We start from the raw sequence: 20874 nt of genomic DNA, 5'->3' as shown, positions 1-20874 counted from the left end.
ATTGTGTTTTGCTATGTAGCCAGGGTTGAAGGTTTATTGCATCTGACAGTTTGTTTATAAGTTCTGGAATACCAATTAAGTTTTAAGTTACAGTAAATCTGAGGCACATTACTTCGTCAGGCTTAGTTACCTAAACAGCTGGAACTGTTCTCTGTTCTCGTCTGCATAGTTGAAGTACCCGATGGACACATCAAACACTCTTCCTGTGCACTGAACTCTTGGTATGATCCGATCGGACAATCCTCGCACTTTCCAGTTAAATGATTTAAGAAGGTCCCACGTGTGCAATTTACTATAGATCAAAGACAAAGATACAGTAAAGAAGTTTATATGGCAGTAAAGCACCCAAAAATGTTATACCAGGTTTTAGTTTAAAACGTGTGGTATAAAAATGTTACTGCTGTAGGCGTAACTACCTAGCATGAAATGTCTTGGTGCAGTGTCTAATTGTTCCTATATGTGGGTTTTTAACATGAAACCGCCATCAAATAAATAATAAATCTGAAAAACATACTTACGGCAGTATCCTTCTTTAAATGTTTGTCCCTTGGTACAAAGTTGTTTAGGTTCTAAGATGTTGAATGAATATTTATCAGTTACGAACTCAGTGCCATTGATGGTCAGACTGAGATTGCCGTTGTCAACTGCAGCTTTTATCCGACTGCTGATCTTTTTGGCAATTTTCACGCCCTTTTCACCAATGATAATATGGCCTTCTTTAGTGTCATTTGCGTCAATGCCATTGAGGTCGACTATAAAAGTAAAGCAAAAAAGGATTTTCATTATTTCACTGACACGCCGATGATAATACGTCGTCACATTCAGTGATTATTAGGGGTCTTTGACTTCGTATCCCTTTTCCTATATCGTTGCCTTATGGTAAATATGTTGGAACTAGGAAGGAAGGTTTCCTATCGTGACTTGGTCCCTGATGAATACTGTTGGGCTGAAGCATTCCCTCAAACTTCTTCGCTCCACCCAAGAGTGTTGTGCGCCTAAGGGCAGATGAGGACAACCTGCTGGTAGATAACAACCAAGCAGACAAGTATCCAAATACCTTTATTCCCTTCATGCTAAATAAAGCGAAAATTTAGTGACGAGTTATGTGACTTCGCAAATGAGGGAAAATACAGGTAAGAGACTTAGGCAGCGTGGTTCAAAAAGTGGAATTTCGTGACTATAGTTTTAGGACAAAGACAAGTCTTTTCTTCTTCTTCTTCTTCTTCTTTCTTTACATGTAACACGCTATACTGCAAGTTATGCAGATAAAACATTCACCATAAGAGTCACAAGCAGCCCTTAAATTAAAAGCCAATGTGTTCTTTTTTTGTTTTTGTTTTTGTTTTTGTTTTTGTTTTTTTCCAAAATGTTAATCCTTAAAGTAATATTATTAACCTACCGACGATATTTAGAGTAATTTTGGTTCGTAGAATTGATCCTCCAGTGCTGCTATGACAACCGTCATCGTCTGGAAAATAAAATTTAAGGCGTCATCAGACTAAAAACTCGAGCAATTCAAATAACAAAGCTTAGGATCTGCTGGTAACTATACTGAGGACGGACCCTGGATAACACTCTACTTTACATCAGTGTGATTGTAAATATGTGCCTGTAAGTCTACAAGGCAGTAAGAAATGGACAGAAAATATGGTTGTCTGTCTAGCTGTCTGGCTGTCAGCCAAACTTCTAAAGGCAACAAAGGTTAGAATACTTCCAAATCTATTATGTACAAGGTTGGGATCTATTTGAAAGCACGCTGTAAAAAAAGCGCACGTTCAATGCTGTACTTCTCTAGCTTGATAGAACAACAGTACTAGCACAAGCTGTCGACGTAAAGGTGAAGCAAGCAAAGAGAGTGTGCTTTTTTTTTTCCTTTTAGTGTTTTCTAGGAGAAATGGAAACATTTCCTGGTTTTAAGATCGAGTCATGCAAACACTCGCGAAAGTTTGGGAAAAACATTTTCAGAAAGCTGTGGAAACACTCGCCTATAAGGCTCGTGTTGCTACACTCAGAAATGTCTCTGGATTCTTCAAACGTTATGCTACTTCGCCATACCTCCTGAACGTTTTCGCTTACTGGGGACCAAACCGACCCCAGAGCACTTGACCTCCACATTTTCAGCCTTGCACTTGTCTTTAAGTGCGGAGTGACAGACCTCGTTGAAGAAAGTCTCGTTCAAAAGCTGGATAAAGTTCTGTTTTATTTGTGCCTGAACTTCTGGTGTAGTACAATTGCCATAGTAGTAGTTCAAATCCATTTCCGTCTTGACAGCGTAAGCGTGATATATTTCTACAAAAGGTTTAATGGACAAAAAAAAGTTAGTTTTCTTCCTTACATTATCAGCGGGTCTGAGTGGGGCTTAACTGATCGCAGAGAATACATGGGTCCAAATTTGTGAAAGTCAGTTGAACAAAATGACCAGTTTTTTAACTGATGGTTGAGATCCTAGATTAACTGATAACCTGGAAATCACCTCCATCCTGACCGAATTTATGGCTTGATAAATATTGACAGGAGAAAACTAAACAAACTTAACGTTTTTCGTATTTTTGTCTGCTTTCTATTTCATGTCAATTACTGAACTAATAAGTACAATGAGCACATTTTTTCATGTTTTGTAAGCAACCATTTGGCGCGAAAATATGCCCGGATATCTGCCCTCGGACGTTATTAGAAGCGAACATTTGTCCGAGAGCGAAACTCGAAGAAATCTGCAAGCCACGAGGAGAAGATAATGTATAGGGAAAAAATAATATGCAGGGATAATTTTTGGAGTCAAATGGAGGATACTGTGTTTATTATCCTTCAATACATATTTTTTTTTTGTGATACACGGGATCTAATGAAAATTAGGGAATATCACTCGGATATTCCTCAGTTTTAGACGAGGGATATTTAGTCACGCGACGCGTTAACACCAATTGCATGCAAGCGAAAATATCTACTGGATTAAAATCAGTGCTCAATACTCAAGTAAATCGGGGAGCTTCACACCCAGAGAGCCCTACTTCCGTGAGATTTAACTTCTTTGTGTATAAGACGTCATTAATTGGATCCACTATCTTGGAGTCCACTGCATCGTTAGGTCCTCCGTAAATGAAATAAACCAGTACAAAAGTCTCAACCCATGCAGGAATATACTTAGAGTAACAATCCAAAGTTACCGAGGAGCTGAATATCATTCAAACCAAAAAGTATGTGAGAAAATTGTCAAAACAAAAATCAGAAGAATGTCAAAGCAGCTACATCTGTGGACGGCTTTTCACATACAAAGACGTCCCCCACACATGTAGATGAGCGATTACGAAGAGGACCTGGTAGATGGCTTTTATGTGATTTCTGTTATTGTAGTTTAAAAATTGAAAACGAATGCAAACAATAATTTACTCACTTGTACAGTCTGGAAAACGATTTGTTGGCTTCCAAGCTCCTGACGCTCCGCAAACCCACACACTCGAAAGCAAAGGCTGAGCAAAGTCCCACTTTTTGTTACAAGAAGGTGAACAGATCGAACCCATTATCCAGTCATCACAAACCTTTGCGCCCCCTTTAGGAGGTGACAGGTCACTGCATTTTGTCGCTGAGTAAAGAAAATTACGAATTTCAGCGTGTTATTGTTCTTTTCTTTTGTTTGTTTGTTTGTTTTTTTCTTGGTTTGTTTTGTTTTGTTTTTTGTTTGTTTGTTTGTTTGTTTGTTTTCTTTTTAATACACCCATATGGCCGGGCTGCTTTCGTTTCTAGAGTACTGTTCGACATTGCTTGTTAGTTCTGTTTTAAAAGAGGAACCTTTCATAAACATTAAGGGTGCGTTTCTTTGGGAAAATACAAGATTGGATTCTTAAATCTGAGAATAGAATTGCATTTTTTTTCCTAAACAGATTAATCGAGGATCACTCGGATCATGATGCATCAAAAAGAACTGAAAAATCCTTGCCCAAAGGTGAATTATTCTGTTCATTTCATGCAACACAACCTGATCCCACTGATTTTGGATTAATCTGTTTAGAATAGAGACGCAAAATCCGTTTTCGGATTTAAGAATCCAATCTTGAATTTTCCAAAAGAAACGCGTCCTTAGTTTATCACAGCACAGCGTCTTTTGCAGAGTGCAGATACAGACAACTTTCTGCGAATGGACGGAATGCTGAATAGGTCATAAAGAGGATAAAACAACTCGACAAGCAAGTTTAACTTTTAAAAGACCCTAGAGTTTGGCTGGTTTAAGCTACTGAGCGGTATTTACGCATTGCACAGAACGTTTTTACAACTTTTAGATACTTGGTGTTTTTATAGTTTATGAAAATTAGGTTTTATATCTTAAGTTACTCCTTTGCTACTTACGTTTAACTGTGAGTGTAAACTGACAGACGGCAGGCTTGTTTTTGGGATTATTATCGTAGGCTATGCAATGCACATTCCAGGTCCCCCAATAAAATTCAGTCCCACTTTGATGACTGCATGTTATCATTAATGGACTATTGCTGTTGTCTTTAAACTGAGGGTTGTTCCACGTCACTACTGTTCTCATCGTCGTAGCAGTAATTTCTTGGTCTGGAGGGCAGTATACAATCTGGGGACCTGAATTATCTGTGACGAAAATAAATAATTGAGTTGTGCCAGGGAAAGGCTGTATCTAAAGAGTAAATCCTATTATCTTGAGATCGTTCTACCGAACAATTTGCCATTCTTACAGATATTATACACTGGGGGTGGAGAGGGAGTAAAGAGTGATCCGTCTTTACTCTTAGACCGAGGTAGGATTGTTGGCAGCGGACAGAGTGTAGGAGTACGATTTCCTACTTGTTGGTCCAGACAGGGATGAGGACACGATAACAGCACTCAATTTCGGGGCAAGAGAAAGTTACTCGATGGCCAGTTCCTTGTGTGAGACGCGCCTACAGGTAATCATGGTAGCTGCATTCATCCACAATACCCAGTCGAAGATGATGAATACAACTACCATGATTCCCTGCAGGCACGTCTCACACGGGGGATTGGCTATCTGATAGAATTCGCCATACAATTGGCAAAGCCTTTTTCAGACTCACCTTCTAACACAACTGTAAACGAACACTCATTCCTGTTCCCACTTGTATCGCTAGCAGTGTACACAACAAGTGTAGTTTTATTAAAGATGTGTGGTGGACTGATCCCTGAAGGAATAACGGTTACGTTTGGTGATAGCTTGCTGTTGTCCAGCGCGACGGGCTCGGTCCAGTTTACCAATGCTGTAGAGTTTACACTGATGTTTGCACGAATGTCTGCGGGACAGCTCATAAACGCAGGCGGAGTGACATCTGTGAGAATATACCAATAAAATAAGGTAGCGCGTTAATTTAAATGCTATAGAAATCAGTTGAATGGCTGATTTGGTAAAAGCCGCGTTTCTATGATTCTGAGGGGACAGGGGAGCGTTTTCTATCTGTTTAGTTCTTGTTTCTATAGAAATATTTCTGAAATTATGGGGGAGGGACATTTCTTCCGGTCAAATCGAACATCCGTTTGTGCATGCTTGGAATATAGTTCTACAAGGCTGGGATGAAGTTCTGATTGACATACAAAATCCGCGAATAAGAAGGTTTTTCAAATAGACATTGATTATTATTTTACCAGTGGAAATTACTGTAAAGTATTGGTTAGGATAGAACTATATTTAGACTTACACACATCCATATGTAAAATAATGCTATTTTTCAGACTCACCTTTCAACACAGCTCTAAATGAACACTCTTTCTTGTTCCCACTTGCATCCCTTGCAGTTTACACAATAAGAGTAGTTTTATTGAAGATGTGTGGTGGGCTGATCTCTGCTGGAACAACAGTAACTTGTGGTGGTAGATCGCCGTTGTCCAGGGCGACGGGCTCGGTCCAATTAACCAATGCTGTGGCATTTGCATTGATTTTTGCACGAATATCTGAGGGACACTTCATGAACACTGGTGGGGTAACATCTGTAGGAATAAATCAATAACTAGTGAGACAATCTCAGACAGCGCAGAGAGCAGTTTAGAGCTTTGATTTTAGGTTGGACCTCGTTCATTTTTAAATTGAGTAATACGTTGAAGTAGCAAACGTGTCAACTTTACGTTTGTAATTTAATACTTTTGTTTGCACAGATATGTAACATGATATTATACCTTTTTTGTCAAAAACGCACTTAAGATGTATTTATTTATTCACTGCTGAGCCAAATTTCAGAAAGTTAAAATGTCTGATGAAAAATGGAAAAAGAACGATTTTGTTTTATTTTGAAACGCAAATTTTCTTCTCGCATATAAACAAAACCAAATTCAATTTCCAGAGAGTCTCGGAAGAGGACATTCTTCATACGGTTGCCACCCTTGCCACCCACAATTATATCGATTAATACAATTGTGAAGCGTTTCAACGAGAAGTATGGACGGTTAACAGCGCTACGCGACAGAGATTATACCCTACATAGGTGAACGAATCCCCTCGAGTATTGATAAAATAAATTTGCGTTTTGAGCAGGTGCCACGAGGCCTCGCAAATTTGAAAAGTAATAAGAAGTTTTTAAATAGACATAACTGATTATTTCACCCACAGAAATTACTGTGAAATATTTGTTATGATAGAGCTTTGCATTTAGACTTCCCACACATTCATAGGTGAAATAGTGCTACTTCAGGCTTACAACATAATTTAGACTAAGCACAATCGTCCAATAACGTTAATTGATACTGTACATGTATCTGGCCCGGCTGGCAGTCGTGTTACCTTCTACCGGAGTTTAAAGCCGAGGAGAAACGCTACAAAAGTAACATGTACTTGAGCTGGGCCACACTGTTTTATATGGAGTTGGAAACGACACTTGATGCATCTAAATTACTACCTCAGGTGGTATAATATTTAAATCTATCTCGGTCAAGATATGATCTATATAGCTAATATCGCTTACCAAGGCATTGTAAAATCGAAGATTCATTTTTGCTCCACTTTCCATCGTTTCCACAAAGAATCGTGGTAACTCCACCGTTCCCAAGGAAACGATCTTTGCATTCGAAATGGCAGACCGTTCCGCTGACCGGGAGAGACGTGCACATGCGCGGATAAATGAAGCCATACCGAGGCGCACTTAGAGAAGGACATGACCGTACTGAAAAAAATGATAAATAAGTAAATAAATAAATAAATAATCAATATAATAATAATAATAATAATAATGATAATATGCTGAGAGTAGATTAGTGTTTTATGACTTCGACAGAGTTTGCAGCCACATATTTGACGGCTCTGCGCCAATAACAGCAACGTGCGCTAAGACGTAACAAAAAAACTGGCCCTTAATTAATGGAGAGTTTTAAAGTCAAAAATGGGACGAAAGGCTTGAACCCGTTCATAACTTACTTTTACAGACTAGAACCGATTTGTCCCAGTACCCTTTAATGTGGCCCGGCTTGTGAAGGCAGGTAAGGGTCTCGGATCCAACCAAATTGTATCCATCGTCGCAGCTCATTTTACATGTGGAGCCATAGCTGTTGTCACAGTCTCCCACTAGAAAGCCATTCAATGGAGGGAGCAATGTTTTGCATCGCAAAACTAAAGAACAAAACGGACAAAAGGACACGTGACGACCATTTATTGCATTGCCAACGGCATGGCCACTATAATTTTGTATGGTATCTTTCAGATGTAGAGCGCATAATGTTGAATGCCTGGATATCGTTCGACATTACCCGACATATTGCATTGACGCGTTTATCTTAGAGAAAATATTGAAACTATCATGAGACCAACAATGATGCATAAACCCTTGGGAAGGGTGTTATTTCATTAACAGAGTTCTTGTCCAGGAATGAATGTAATGACTCTAGAAAAAGCCTTTTGTCCTTGCTTTTCACGCCTGTTTCCAAACTGCTCGCATAATTAGAGGGTATGTCGTAGCGAGCGGTTTCGGCATGCTATTTTACCGCGGAGCCGACATTCCCATTCGTTCCAGGCTTGTGCTTAGCACAAGCCTGGAACGAATGGGAATGTCGATTCCGCGACTTTTTCTAGATTCATTACATTCATTCCTAGACAAGAACTCTGTTAATGAAAGAGCACCCTTCCCAAGGGTTTGTGCATCACTGGTTTCCTCCCCAAGGGGCAACGAACAATGACGTCTTAGCCACATATTTGCATTCCGCGACTCTTGCAGAGTACAATTCTCTGAAGAAGAACGCAGAAGGCGATCGAAAATTCAGTTTTAACGTTTTTTAGATCTGTTTCAGACTCTTTTTTTTAGAATTTTAATCATAGGCACAGATCGCTCTAACAGTTTTATTGCGAGACCATTTTGTTGTAGTGATAAGTTAATAGAGATGGTGAATTTTAAGCTCGGTAATGAAATGTGAAGGTGAATTAATCAACATGACACGAGCGTGGGACAAAGAAAAATTCTGAATCCCGGACAGGAATCGAACCCATGACCTCCCAAACTCCGGGCGGGCGCTCTATCCACTGAGCTACGAGAACTCATGGAGAGCAAGGTCATTTAACTGAGTTCATATATGATAGGTGTCCTGCATACTGCTAGGATCAACGCTATCGAATTCATCGTGAGTAATGATAAGTTAATAGAGATGGTGAATTTTAAGCTCGGAAATGAAATGTGAAGGTGAATTAATCAACATGACACGAGCGTGGGACAAAGAAAAATTCTGAGTCCCCGACAGGAATCGAACCCATGACCTCCCGAACACCGGGCGGGCGCTCTATTCACTGAGCTACGAGAACTCATGGAGAGCAAGGTCATTTAACTGAGTTCATATATGATAGGTGTCCTGCATACTGCTAGGATCAACGCTATCGAATTCATCGTGAGTAGTGATAAGTTAATAGAGATGGTGAATTTTAAGCCCGGCGATCGAAAATTCAGTTTTAACCCAAGGGTTTATGCATCATTGTTGGTCTCATGATAGTTTCAATATTTTCTCTAATTTTAAGCTCCGAGCTTAAAATTCACCATCTCTATTAACTTATCATTACTCACGATGAATTCGATAGCGTTGATCCTAGCAGTATGCAGGACACCTATCATATATGAACTCAGTTAAATGACCTTGCTCTCCATGAGTTCTCGTAGCTCAGTGGATAGAGCGCCCGCCCGGTGTTCGGGAGGTCATGGGTTCGATTCCTGTCGGGGACTCAGAATTTTTCTTTGTCCCACGCTCGTGTCATGTTGATTAATTCACCTTCACATTTTGTTGTAGTTGTCCATACAGTGACAACGAGACGCTTCCGAAAAAAAAAAATGTTCAATTTAAAAACCTGTGGATTCTAAGAAGCCCTTCTCGTCTGCAAGGTGCAATTTGAGCCTGGTTGAAACTAATCAATTGCCATTTTTGCTGGACTCGGATGGGTGTTTTACCTCTACGGGACTAATTTTAGCTTACCTTCCAGTGTGACGTGAAATTTGCAGATTCTGTAATTCCCTGCTGCATCACTTGCGTTGTAAATAACCTCGTGTCGTCCTTGGTAGAATCTGTTCCCGGTTGGCACACCATATTCAGTCACATTCGGTACCACGCCAGAGTTATCAGTTGCAACAATTGGTGCCCAGTTTATTATGGTGTAGTTTCTCCCCCTGTCTGCATAGCGTTTGATGTCTTTTGGGCACGTAACGCCAAAAGATGGTCTTTCCACGTCTGCAGGAATTTAAAGATTATTAAATTAGACATTTGAAAAAATATCGAGGTCTTCAGCTAATTAGCTGATGAAGAAGACTCAGCGGTTTCAGCAGCTCAGCGAGAAGCCCATTAAAAGAACCTTTCATCAATAGTTTATAACATAGATGGAAGTATAAGGAAAGCTAAGCGAAATGGTCATTTTAATGACGAAATTTTAACCTGGAACATTTTGCCTTGTTATACGTCTTGCAAAGACGAAGAAACAACAAAAAATCTTCTTGAAAGGTAAACAAACCTTTGCAAAAGGAAGTGCTGTTTTTTGACCACTGACCATCACTAAGACATGTGACTATTGGCTCTCCATGCAGTCTGTAGCCTTTGGAACAAGAAATGTGGCATGTAGTGTCGTACTGAGGGGAATTTCTGCAAGAGCTTGGTGTCACCTGACCATCTGTTGGAGCTTGAAGAGACTTACAATGGACAACTAGCGGAAAAAAAAAAAAAAAAAAGAAAAGAAAATTTCCTTATTCAGCGAAAGCTTTCAGCATTTTCTATACCAAAAGGTATTTGCGCACTTCTCTGTATGAAACTGGGAAATTCAAACAAATCCACTCAGAAATCGTGCGGAAAAGGATTGTTCTCGTTCAGTCTTTTTTTTTTTTTTTCGTTTGCTAGTTTCTATAACTAGCTGTCAAAGACTAAACAAAACAAACAAACAAACAAACAAACAAACAAACAAAAAACGAGCAAAAACAAAAAGCGAATGCAAGCCAATCCAGCTTCCATGCACTTTTGGTCAGCTAACGACATTTGACTGAGATATGAAGACCAATTTCCAGGTATCAAGAAAGTTTGATCTGTTACCCATCAACGTAACTGTAGTTTGTAAAACCTAGTTGCAACTATTTATGCTTTGTACTTCTTTCTCTACCTTGACAGTACGGTTCCTCGCCAGACCAGGTGCCATTTGCTAGACAGACCGTCTCCGTCGAGCCGTTAACCCGGCGGTAGCCACGGGCGCAATATAAAAGACATTTATCACCAAACACGTTGTACAAGGAACTGCCTCCGCAGCCAGACTGAATGCTGTGAGGTGGTGGAACGAGTCGAGTACACTTAGCCACTAAGAGAAGATAAAATAAGGCGACCTATTACTTTGTGCACTTGAAAGACTTACGAGCTAGAAAGATCAACTCGAGTCGAGCACACCTGAACAAAATGATGAGGAAAAAAATTATTTACGTTTAACTGAATAACCTATTACTCTGTGCGCTTAGAGTTAAAAATATTACCTTTTAATAATAATTTAATAATACCGAAAATATGAGCCACTACGATGTCAGCTGCTATTAATATTGCAGAAGGCTGTAAACCATTTATTTTCAAGCCGGTGCTTTCGGCTTCGCTATAAACGACGATGGTTCTAGTTGCAATTCCTTATGGCATGGAAAATCAAAGTTATTTACTGAAGAAATAGAGAATAACGCTTCTTTACTCGGCACAAAGACCAACGTGCGTAGAAATGTCAATTACTTAATCAGGATTTATTACGAAGGTCGTTAAAAAAAAAACAGCAAATTAGGTAATTCTAACAAGTGAATATCGTGAATCGCTATTTTATTTTCCTTTATATTTTTCTTTTTGCCAAAATACACAGCGTACATAACAAAAAAAAACAACAACAAAAAAAAATATGGGTTCTGACATCAGCTCCAAAATTATGTTAATTACATACCTTCACATTTTGTCTCATTGCCTGTCCACACCCCCTTTGATGTAACTGGATCTTTCTCGCAAACTTTGCGGCCTGAGCCATTGATGGTGTAACCATCGTGACAAGCGAAGGAGCATTCTGACCCGTACTGATTGTCTTTGGTACACTGTAAGGCGCCGCCAGCTGGAGCATACAACGTAGGCAGGCATCGGACTACTAAAAAAGGCAACAATAGTGCAAAATTCAAATTTGAAAACGTTATTTAGTACCTGAACACGAATGATATACTTAAAGAGCTTTCGCGCGAAAGCATGATATCTTTACGCGTGTTATGTCATACGAGAAAAGATCACTGTTGCTATGGTTGCATAACAAAAGCGCCTTTCACAAAAAAAGGCAAATTATGTGGTATTTCATTGGCGTTTATATAGTAAATAGAACATTACATGGCTGCTTGGAGAGACACAATTTCTCTTCTCGTTTTGACAAAAATATATATTTTCCAACACGTGAACGGAAATTTCGTATCTTCGCGCTGCAATATAATATCCTCTATTTAACTGATTAATGGCATGGAATATAAAGACAAGAGCAAATGTTTTAAAATCTTCCTAATTCAGCTTTCAGTGGTAAAAGAACCCCCTAAAAACCCTCAACGGAGCTGTACATACATTCTTTTAAAACACGTCACTGACAAGCTATTTAATAGGTAGGGCTGATCAGTTCAGAGCTGACATTTAAATGGCTCGATCACAATCAAACTGTTATATGATTAATCAGATATTTGAAACAAATATTCTCGATTATAGAGTCTATTCCAATCTCTGCGTAGGGATGGAGGGGGAAGGGGATGGGGCATGCGCAAATTACCTAAAACGAAGACCTTGAATTTGCATTCGGCAACGTTCCCTGTTTTGTCTGAGGCCAAGTACCGGATGTTGTGTTCCCCAGCGGGGAAAGTGTCCCCAGGTAGTTTCCCATAGTGTGTTATGTTGGGAATGAAGCCAGAGTTGTCTGCAGCTCTAGGGTGAGACCACGTGACTTGTGTGGACTTTGTACCCCTGTCAGCGGTAGCTACAATATTTGATGGACAGTTTGAGAACAATGGTGCTGAGACATCTGTAAACGAAAATGATATATTCTTTAAAATAAGAAAAAGACGCCGTTAATCAGCCTTGACTGTTATAACTAAGATTAATAAAGCCTGATCGGCATCATAAACAGCATCAACAAAAACATTACCACTTCCTCTCCTTCGAGCTCTACTTCTTCTTCCTCTACCTTCTCCTCCCCTCGTCGTCCTTCACCTCATCATTATCGTCATGAACAACAACAACAACAACAACAACAACAACAACAACACGTTCTTTCTAGCTAAGAAGAAATAAATTGAAATCTAAATAACTTAAGAGCAGCTTCGCCTAAATATCAACTAGACTTGGAAATAGCGAAAAAATCGAATTTCTTCAAACGCGCCCAGAATGAAGCCCTACGGGCACTAGTTACAAAAATATCGTTTTAAGTTCGATAAATCAAAAATTATTTTTTTCCGCAATTTTTTCGTTTCGATGCCCCAAATCGGCCAAAATCCATCGAAAATGAGCGGCATATTCAGAGGCTCGTAAACTCAAAAGTAAAAATCTTCATTACAAACTGATTGCACGTCGTATTTGTACTTCCTTTTTTGTCTATTTAGAGCTAAATAGATCGTGATTTGATTAGAACTTAAATATTTGACGAATTTTCTAAATTAACGACCCAAGACGGCTTTACAAGAGGTCTACATTTAGCCTATTTTCAAATGCTAAAAAGGCGTTCTGGTACACGGCTTTTCCCAAAACGACTAATTTGGTGTGAAAGAGCATTCTTTCTTCTTCAAATTAGTCAAATAAAATTTTTGGGTAAATAAAATCGCGAGCGCTGAAATAGCGAACTAAATGCAGCACTTCTTCCTGAAAACGTGACCTTTGACCCGAGCGTAACGAAACCGATTACTGCAACAAAACCGGGAAGAAAAGCAAACGCTTCGTTATTTTGAAACAATTTCTAGTGATATCTCTCCGAAACCATGATTGCAAGAAACTATTTCCAGATATGAAATCTTACAGGGTCAAAAAAGGAGCTAAAGGGCGCATTTTGACACAATAACTTTGTTTGCTGAGAATTGAAGTCAATGACCGTTAACGAATTCCAGTGAAATTTGCAAACTTGAAGTATGTTAGCCGATACTTACCTGAATATTTATATTAATAGAAGAGTCGTCTTCTTGGATTAACCTTCAAACGAAGCAGGATCCAGATTTGAAAACCTCTAAAAGAAGAAATGTTTAATGTTCCGTGACCTGGCCGCTGCTATAAATTAGCTTAAATTCCATGCACATGCCGACCGCATGTTTGTCGTAAAACCAACTGAACTCCACTGACAGTTTCCATGGGCAACCCCAAAATAAACAATCCCCAAAAATGTAAAGTGAAATTGGCTGTCTTCATGAACAGTTAGAAGCTAGAGTCAAGTTCCATTACCTTTTAAAAGTGCTTGATTCTACTTTGTTCACTCGGTAGTTACTGTCACGTTCGAATACTGCGTAGTGTCGGTCACGCCAAAACACTGCAGACCGTGCAGACTGAGTAAGTTTCCCATACAAAGTCTTGTACGCGTTTGTCTATTGAATCAAAAGTCAATTCTGCGCTTGTGCAGCCTGTGGATAAATGACAGACTTTCAGATATATTCAACACTATTTTGTAACTAGACCCAAAAAAGGAGTCACAATGAAAAGCCCAAACAAGTGTCTGCAGTAACACAGCGGTCAAACGTCTGCGCATGTGCGAGCAATGGAGCAACTAAAAGGTGGCCAAAATATTTTCATGACACTGTTCTTTTCATGGGTCATCGGTATCCTATAAATGACATTTTCCTCGTTATTTATATATTTGTTTATGTTTTAGCCGGTACAACGAGAGCTAACAGAAATGACTTGAGAGTTAAAAATTGTTCTACCTTCTGTTTGTTGCAGGTCTTTCTTTTCCGTGGTATGTATTTTCCGTGCTCCTTGAATTTTTTGTCCGCCTCGACTTTGCATTTAGTGCACCAGTTTTTTTCCAGGTTTGTAGTTTAGAAAAGCTTTTCCCACCTGGTCAAAGACCAGGTACAGTCGGTTTGGGATCGGTATTTTGGCCAGCTATGCCCCAATGACGATGGACATGAACATCGTTTGCCGTTTCGATTCATCTCGTTCCTGTGCTTCAGACAAATCAAGGATCCGGATGGAATCCCTCAGTCCTTGCCAAAATTTTTCCAGCTCGTCTGAGCGAAGCCGAATCACTGCAATTGTCTTTTTCTTCTCCTATTTTTCCTTCTTTTACACATCGTTTGTCGTCCGTTTCCGGCGTCACGCATCGTGTGATTAATAAAAACAAATAAAAATATACTACGCCGTCGGCTCGTAGCATGACACGGGTTTTAAGACTTATAGACTTTTTTGGTAAAGCTCAAAACAAAATGGTAAATCAACAGAATACCGGTAACTTAATAAACTTTGTGTCTGAAAAGTCTTAAGTTTTCCTTTTACCTGCTTTCTTTTCCTTTTACAGATTTCTATGAACTTTTCAATTTTTTTTCGTAAATGTTGCGTGACACCGGTTGTTTCCCATGTTTTCCTTTAAATTTTTGCGCGGGAAATTGGCGCGCGGCTGCCAAAAAATGTACCAATTTGCGCATGCCCGACGTTTGAACGCGGTGTTGTCTGCAGTCTGCACAGTCTGCACTGTTTTGGCGTGACCGATTCGCGGCATTCGAACGTGAGAGTAGTGGACAAAGTCGACGCAAACAAATAAATTCAAGCACTTTTTAAAGGTAATGGAACTTGACTCTAGCTTCTAACTGTTCATGAAGACAGCCAATTTCACTTTACATTTTTGGGGATTGTTTATTTTGGGGTTGCCCATGGAAACTGTCAGTGGAGTTCAGTTGGTTTTACGACAAACATGCGGTCGGCATGTGCATGGAATTTAAGCTAATTTATAGCAGCGGCCAGGTCACGGAACATTAAACATTTCTTCTTTTAGAGGTTTTCAAATCTGGATCCTGCTTCGTTTGAAGGTTAATCCAAGAAGACGACTCTTCTATTAATATAAATATTCAGGTAAGTATCGGCTAACATACTTCAAGTTTGCAAATTTCACTGGAATTCGTTAACGGTCATTGACTTCAATTCTCAGCAAACAAAGTTATTGTGTCAAAATGCGCCCTTTAGCTCCTTTTTTGACCCTGTAAGATTTCATATCTGGAAATAGTTTCTTGCAATCATGGTTTCGGAGAGATATCACTAGAAATTGTTTCAAAATAACGAAGCGTTTGCTTTTCTTCCCGGTTTTGTTGCAGTAATCGGTTTCGTTACGCTCGGGTCAAAGGTCACGTTTTCAGGAAGAAGTGCTGCATTTAGTTCGCTATTTCAGCGCTCGCGATTTTATTTACCCAAAAATTTTATTTGACTAATTTGAAGAAGAAAGAATGCTCTTTCACACCAAATTAGTCGTTTTGGGAAAAGCCGTGTACCAGAACGCCTTTTTAGCATTTGAAAATAGGCTAAATGTAGACCTCTTGTAAAGCCGTCTTGGGTCGTTAATTTAGAAAATTCGTCAAATATTTAAGTTCTAATCAAATCACGATCTATTTAGCTCTAAATAGACAAAAAAGGAAGTACAAATACGACGTGCAATCAGTTTGTAATGAAGATTTTTACTTTTGAGTTTACGAGCCTCTGAATATGCCGCTCATTTTCGATGGATTTTGGCCGATTTGGGGCATCGAAACGAAAAAATTGCGGAAAAAAATAATTTTTGATTTATCGAACTTAAAACGATATTTTTGTAACTAGTGCCCGTAGGGCTTCATTCTGGGCGAGTTCGAAGAAATTCGATTTGTTCGCTATTTCCAAGTCTAGTTGATATTTAGGCGAAGCTGCTCTTAAATACCTGAGAAATATAACTCTCAAGAAGATTTCTCCAGCTTGCGCTCTTTCCGGCATTTTAAACACATTTCATTCAACCACAACTTATCATGTTAAATTTCTCTAATATTAAAGGCTTCATAATTCGCTTGATAAAGCTCTGCGTTTGAAACATTACGCTTCATAATACGTCTTCCTATGTCGTAAGTTGAGTTTCGTAAAGTTAGCGGCTCACCTTTGCACCAAGGATTTCCTAGTGGAGACCAGGTCTTCTGCTGGTTACAAGTCTTCAGACCAGGTCCATGGTGTTGATACCCGCTCTTGCACGTGAATCGGCAATCCGTTGCGTAATGAATGACAGCGCTTACATTAGTGCAGAATGGGGGGGTTATGTCCAGTCCTTCCGATGGAATGGTAATTGGACGACAGGTGATTGCTGTAAGGGAACAAAACACAGCTTATAAGTCTTACACCAAATACAGTGGTTTTCAGTTAGGTGTGGAAAGTAATCGGTCAACTACTTTGGTCTTGGTTTTTGTCTTACTACGTTTTAAGGATGGCTAAGTAGTCTAATTACCCGGCAGTGAAGCCTGGGTTTAAATTTCGGCTCTCTCTTTTTTTGTTTTTCTTTCGTTCAGTCACAAATCGCCATCTGGTCTCTAAGGCGCATGCGTCACCCGTGCATGCGTACAGCACATGAAATTTGGAGAAGTTGTCGTCGTGAAAAGTTAGCACGGATTCTATGATTTCTAGGGCGATGATATCACATACAAACGAACACATCGTTTGCGGTAGACCAACACTAAAGGACGTTATGCGTTTTCGGAACAGGTCGGTCTGCAATCCCTACGAGAGATCAATTTACGAGCGAACATTTTGAGTGAATTTATCAAGAATCATGTGATACCAAAGGAGCTATCAACCGGGGCTATCAGCTCTTCAATTTGATAAATAATATCTTCAGAAGCGTCATCGTATTTTTAGACGTGATCGTGAACTAAGTAGAATCCTAGCACGAACTCAAGAACGTCCAAGCAGCAAGAACAGGTTAGAGAATTTGTTTACCAATGTATCTGTTCGAGTACACCAAAGTAAAATGCTCTGAGAAACTTCGTAAAGTATAATAAAGTTAAAATCTTGAGCTAAACGATATTCTCTCGTTATTTTCTTGTAACATAGTTATGTGTCTTTACAAGAATAACACCCATATAGCGAATTATTGTACATTTAAGCTGAAAGAAACTAATGTATGTTGACCCCAGCAAAACAATTATTGGCTTGCACTGTCACGCAATCCTGACGCAATAAAAAAAGATTATTCGAAAACCATTTTGTGGATAAAGTCAAGAAATTGTGATGTTATAGGAGATTAATAAAGATGCACTTCTCTAATTTTTAAGTCCGTATGTTCTCCCAAACCTCCGCGGTACACCAACATTGCGGCGGGAAAATAGTGTAAACATCTGGAACTTACGTTTGCTATCTAGGCGACTGATTATCTGTACTGAACAAACAAGCATTTCCATGAGCCCTTTTTCTAATACTTTAACTTTTGAATGGGCTAAAACTCACGAGATAAGTATATGTTTTTTCGACAAACGCGTTCGTAGCTCTGTGTCGCGCAGCACCATAATTCTGAAATTCAGTGTCTCGCTCGCTTGGGAAACGCAAAAAAAGAAAAAAAAGAAACAATAACAACAACAACGACGATGACGATGACGACAAAGGCTAAGGAAAATAAACTGAAACGTTTATAGGCTGATATAAAGGCCTTGACTCAATTCACGCCCTAAAGGCCTGCAAACGAGTATCAAGCTATTAGTCGATTCCAAGAAATGCAATCAAAGGCAGAATATCTTGAGCACATCGATTCGATTGAATTTCGTACGACTTCAAATGCAGAACATTTAGCTCAACTGCAATTTAGCTAGTGCTTCTCAGTATAACGACTGCCTGGGTGCACGCAGCAAAGCGTCTAGTTGATAAGTAATTATTAGTTGTTTTTTTTTTTTTTTACTTTTTTTGTAGTATTAGGGGGTCAGAGGGCAATTGGCACGCAAGTTCTGTTTCTTTCCCCCGTCACAGCTTTATTTTAACTTAGATTTTCTGACTCATTGTATACTATCATTCACGACGAATTCATTAAACAAAAACTTAAACCCAAGTAATTGGTTTGGTTCTGGTATAACGACACTGAGTTGAAAACCGCTCTAAGTCACAATGAGACATCTTAAGCCTGGAAGCCTGATAACATCAAAATTTGTCAATAGCTCTTGTTAGTTAATTTTGGCCTGTAAAGGTAACTGTCAAATAACAAACCAACAGGAATGTAAGTTCGAAAAGATTGAAAATGGAGAGGAGATTGTTTAATTTATTTCAGATAGATACATCGCTGATCCACAAAAGGTGGTAAATCTTCACACTGAGAACAAGTAATATTGATCAAGTGGCTGAGATTGTAACCTAAGAAGATTTGATATTCGGCAAAAACAAATAGTAGAAAGGTTAATGAAAACAAACAACAGTTAAAAAAAAAACTTCGCTTTTCGCTTTTTGAATCTGCTTTTAACAATATATTTTTTTTCTTTTTCTTTCTTTCTTTTTTTTTTTTTTTTAGATCTACATCGTTGAAAACGAGCAATTCTGTTGCTCAGTCATAAATGTACGTAAAAAACACTCTCCTTACGTTTGCACTGAATTTCGGTTCCACTCCACTCTCTTGATTCCAGACAAGTTCTTTTCTGTGATCCCCCAACAGCCTCATATCCCAACATGCAACTAAAAAAGCAGGATGTGCTGTAACTTGAGTTAGGACCACCGCAGCCGTTCCCAGACTGAATGGCGTGATCGGGAGTATTGAGAGATGGACAGCGGATAGCTACGGCAAAAAATCAGATCATTGATGAGAAAGTGCCAGAGCTACATATAGAAAGCAAGAATAAACACAATAAGCAAAGAACGGCTCCTCTTTTTTGGGGGAGTGGTGGTCTAATAGCCCGAGGGGGTACTCCCTGAAAAATTGGGTGGGGGCGTGCGGCCCGCTTCCCAAAACCCGTGCCCTATTTATGACCAAAATATAGGATTTTCTTTACCCTATTTATGACCTGGCCAAAAATTCGATATCTTATATATGACCTGACCCTTTAATGAACACCCTGTCTCAGACCTGCTCTATATGTAATTTGCTTCCTAGATCAGACCGACGTTAAAAACAGTGTCAATTCAAGACTAGAGTGCAAAACCCTATACCCTATTTATGACCAAAATGGCCAAAATCGATACCCTATTTATGACCAGAACGGCTGAAAAACCATACTCTTCGGTGCTGCACATAGCTGCATAGCCCATGTAAGGGAGTAGCCCCTTGGATGGAGGTGGGGGGCTTACAGCTATTACGCTGGACCTTCAGTTCGAAAGATCTGAGTTTAAGCCCTTGCCAGGACACTTTACTGTCACAGTTCCTCTCTGCATTCAGGAACATAAAATGAGTACCGGCGAATTATTGTGTTATGGCAACCTGACGGAATTCTAGAGAGTAAAGGGCAATGGACTAGCATCCCATCCAGGGGGAGTAGAAATACTCCTAATCGCTTCCGGAACTATGAGTCAGTTTTGCTAGAGAAAGGTTGAAAATCACGTTTGGGATAGACTTTTACAAACCAGTTATACGGCCAGCGTTTCAGTACTAATCATTTCAAGTTGTCTCTTATTTACTGACTGAATCAACTAACGTCCCTTAGCTTTTTATTGTCCGTTCAACTTGCAGAGATTTTGAATAGATGACGTGGGAATTCGAGATTTGCCTGAAAATTATTTTAAATACCATGAATGGTATAAATCCCTAATTGGTCGAGCTTTCTTAGGATTACCCACTTTTATATGTCTGAGGAAATTACCCACGCTTCTGCATCAATCTGCAGTATAATGCAAATTACAAATTGACGATAAATCGGTCTACTCCTCCAGTCAATCACAACGAAGTAATTTTTCAGTCAAACAAGGGAGGTGGGAGATTGGAGGCGCGATGGGCTCAGGGTTAAAGGTTGCGCGGTCGTCCATCATTCTCGTAATATCGAAAAGGAAAATGGGTATAAAGATATCACTCTTCGTTACTGGAAAACTGAGGAAAAGTGGGGGAAAAGTGGGTGAGTAATAAGCAAACAATCTTCTGAGCCTTTTTTCTTAATTTTGCGAAGCAGCTAGTGAAAAGAGCTGAAATTGTTCAGAATCCAACTGTAGCATCAAAACTGTAGCATCAAAGTGTGTGTTCCATGCAAACTTTCTTAATTGTGCTGCATGGTTTTGCATTACCTGCCACAAGACATAACCTTGGTAACTTACTTAAACATGAAGTTGTATTTCCTGTCCATTGGACCACATTTGTCCCTGCTATTTTGTCGCACTTTCTCTCAACAGATCCTCTCAATTCATATCCCTTGTAACATACCAATCGGCACACACTTCCATAGACATTTCCACAGGCCACATTCTCCAATCTGCCGTTTGCAGGGCCGACAACACAGAACATCGAAGAGCTAAAAAGGAAACGTGATGATGTGAATTGGCCGTCTTAGGGCA

At 39.4% G+C, this 20874-nt stretch overlaps 1 pseudogene across 1 annotated transcript in view; it reads right to left on the bottom strand.

Annotated features, from left to right (window-relative positions):
* The window catches only part of LOC110039706 (uncharacterized), a 55015-nt pseudogene that overhangs the window by 13272 nt on the left and 20869 nt on the right, over nucleotides 1-20874 (bottom strand). The window contains exons 7-24 of the transcript XR_016204438.1: nucleotides 20638-20831; nucleotides 18983-19174; nucleotides 16532-16732; nucleotides 12218-12466; nucleotides 11369-11563; nucleotides 10565-10756; nucleotides 9929-10117; nucleotides 9400-9651; nucleotides 7370-7561; nucleotides 6921-7118; nucleotides 5704-5952; nucleotides 5049-5297; nucleotides 4342-4587; nucleotides 3392-3580; nucleotides 2056-2289; nucleotides 1400-1468; nucleotides 519-752; nucleotides 131-292 (exon numbers count right to left, since the gene is read on the bottom strand). The product of XR_016204438.1 is annotated as an uncharacterized LOC110039706 (transcript). The remainder of the gene's footprint in view (nucleotides 1-130; nucleotides 293-518; nucleotides 753-1399; nucleotides 1469-2055; nucleotides 2290-3391; nucleotides 3581-4341; nucleotides 4588-5048; nucleotides 5298-5703; nucleotides 5953-6920; nucleotides 7119-7369; nucleotides 7562-9399; nucleotides 9652-9928; nucleotides 10118-10564; nucleotides 10757-11368; nucleotides 11564-12217; nucleotides 12467-16531; nucleotides 16733-18982; nucleotides 19175-20637; nucleotides 20832-20874) is intronic.

Source organism: Orbicella faveolata, unplaced genomic scaffold, assembly GCF_042242905.1.
Source record: "Orbicella faveolata isolate gen_17 unplaced genomic scaffold, um_ofav_v1 contig_48, whole genome shotgun sequence".
In the NCBI taxonomy this organism is placed as follows: domain Eukaryota; kingdom Metazoa; phylum Cnidaria; class Anthozoa; order Scleractinia; family Merulinidae; genus Orbicella; species Orbicella faveolata.
Note: the sequence above shows the minus strand (reverse complement) of the source record. Positions and strands in the feature narration are given on the sequence as shown.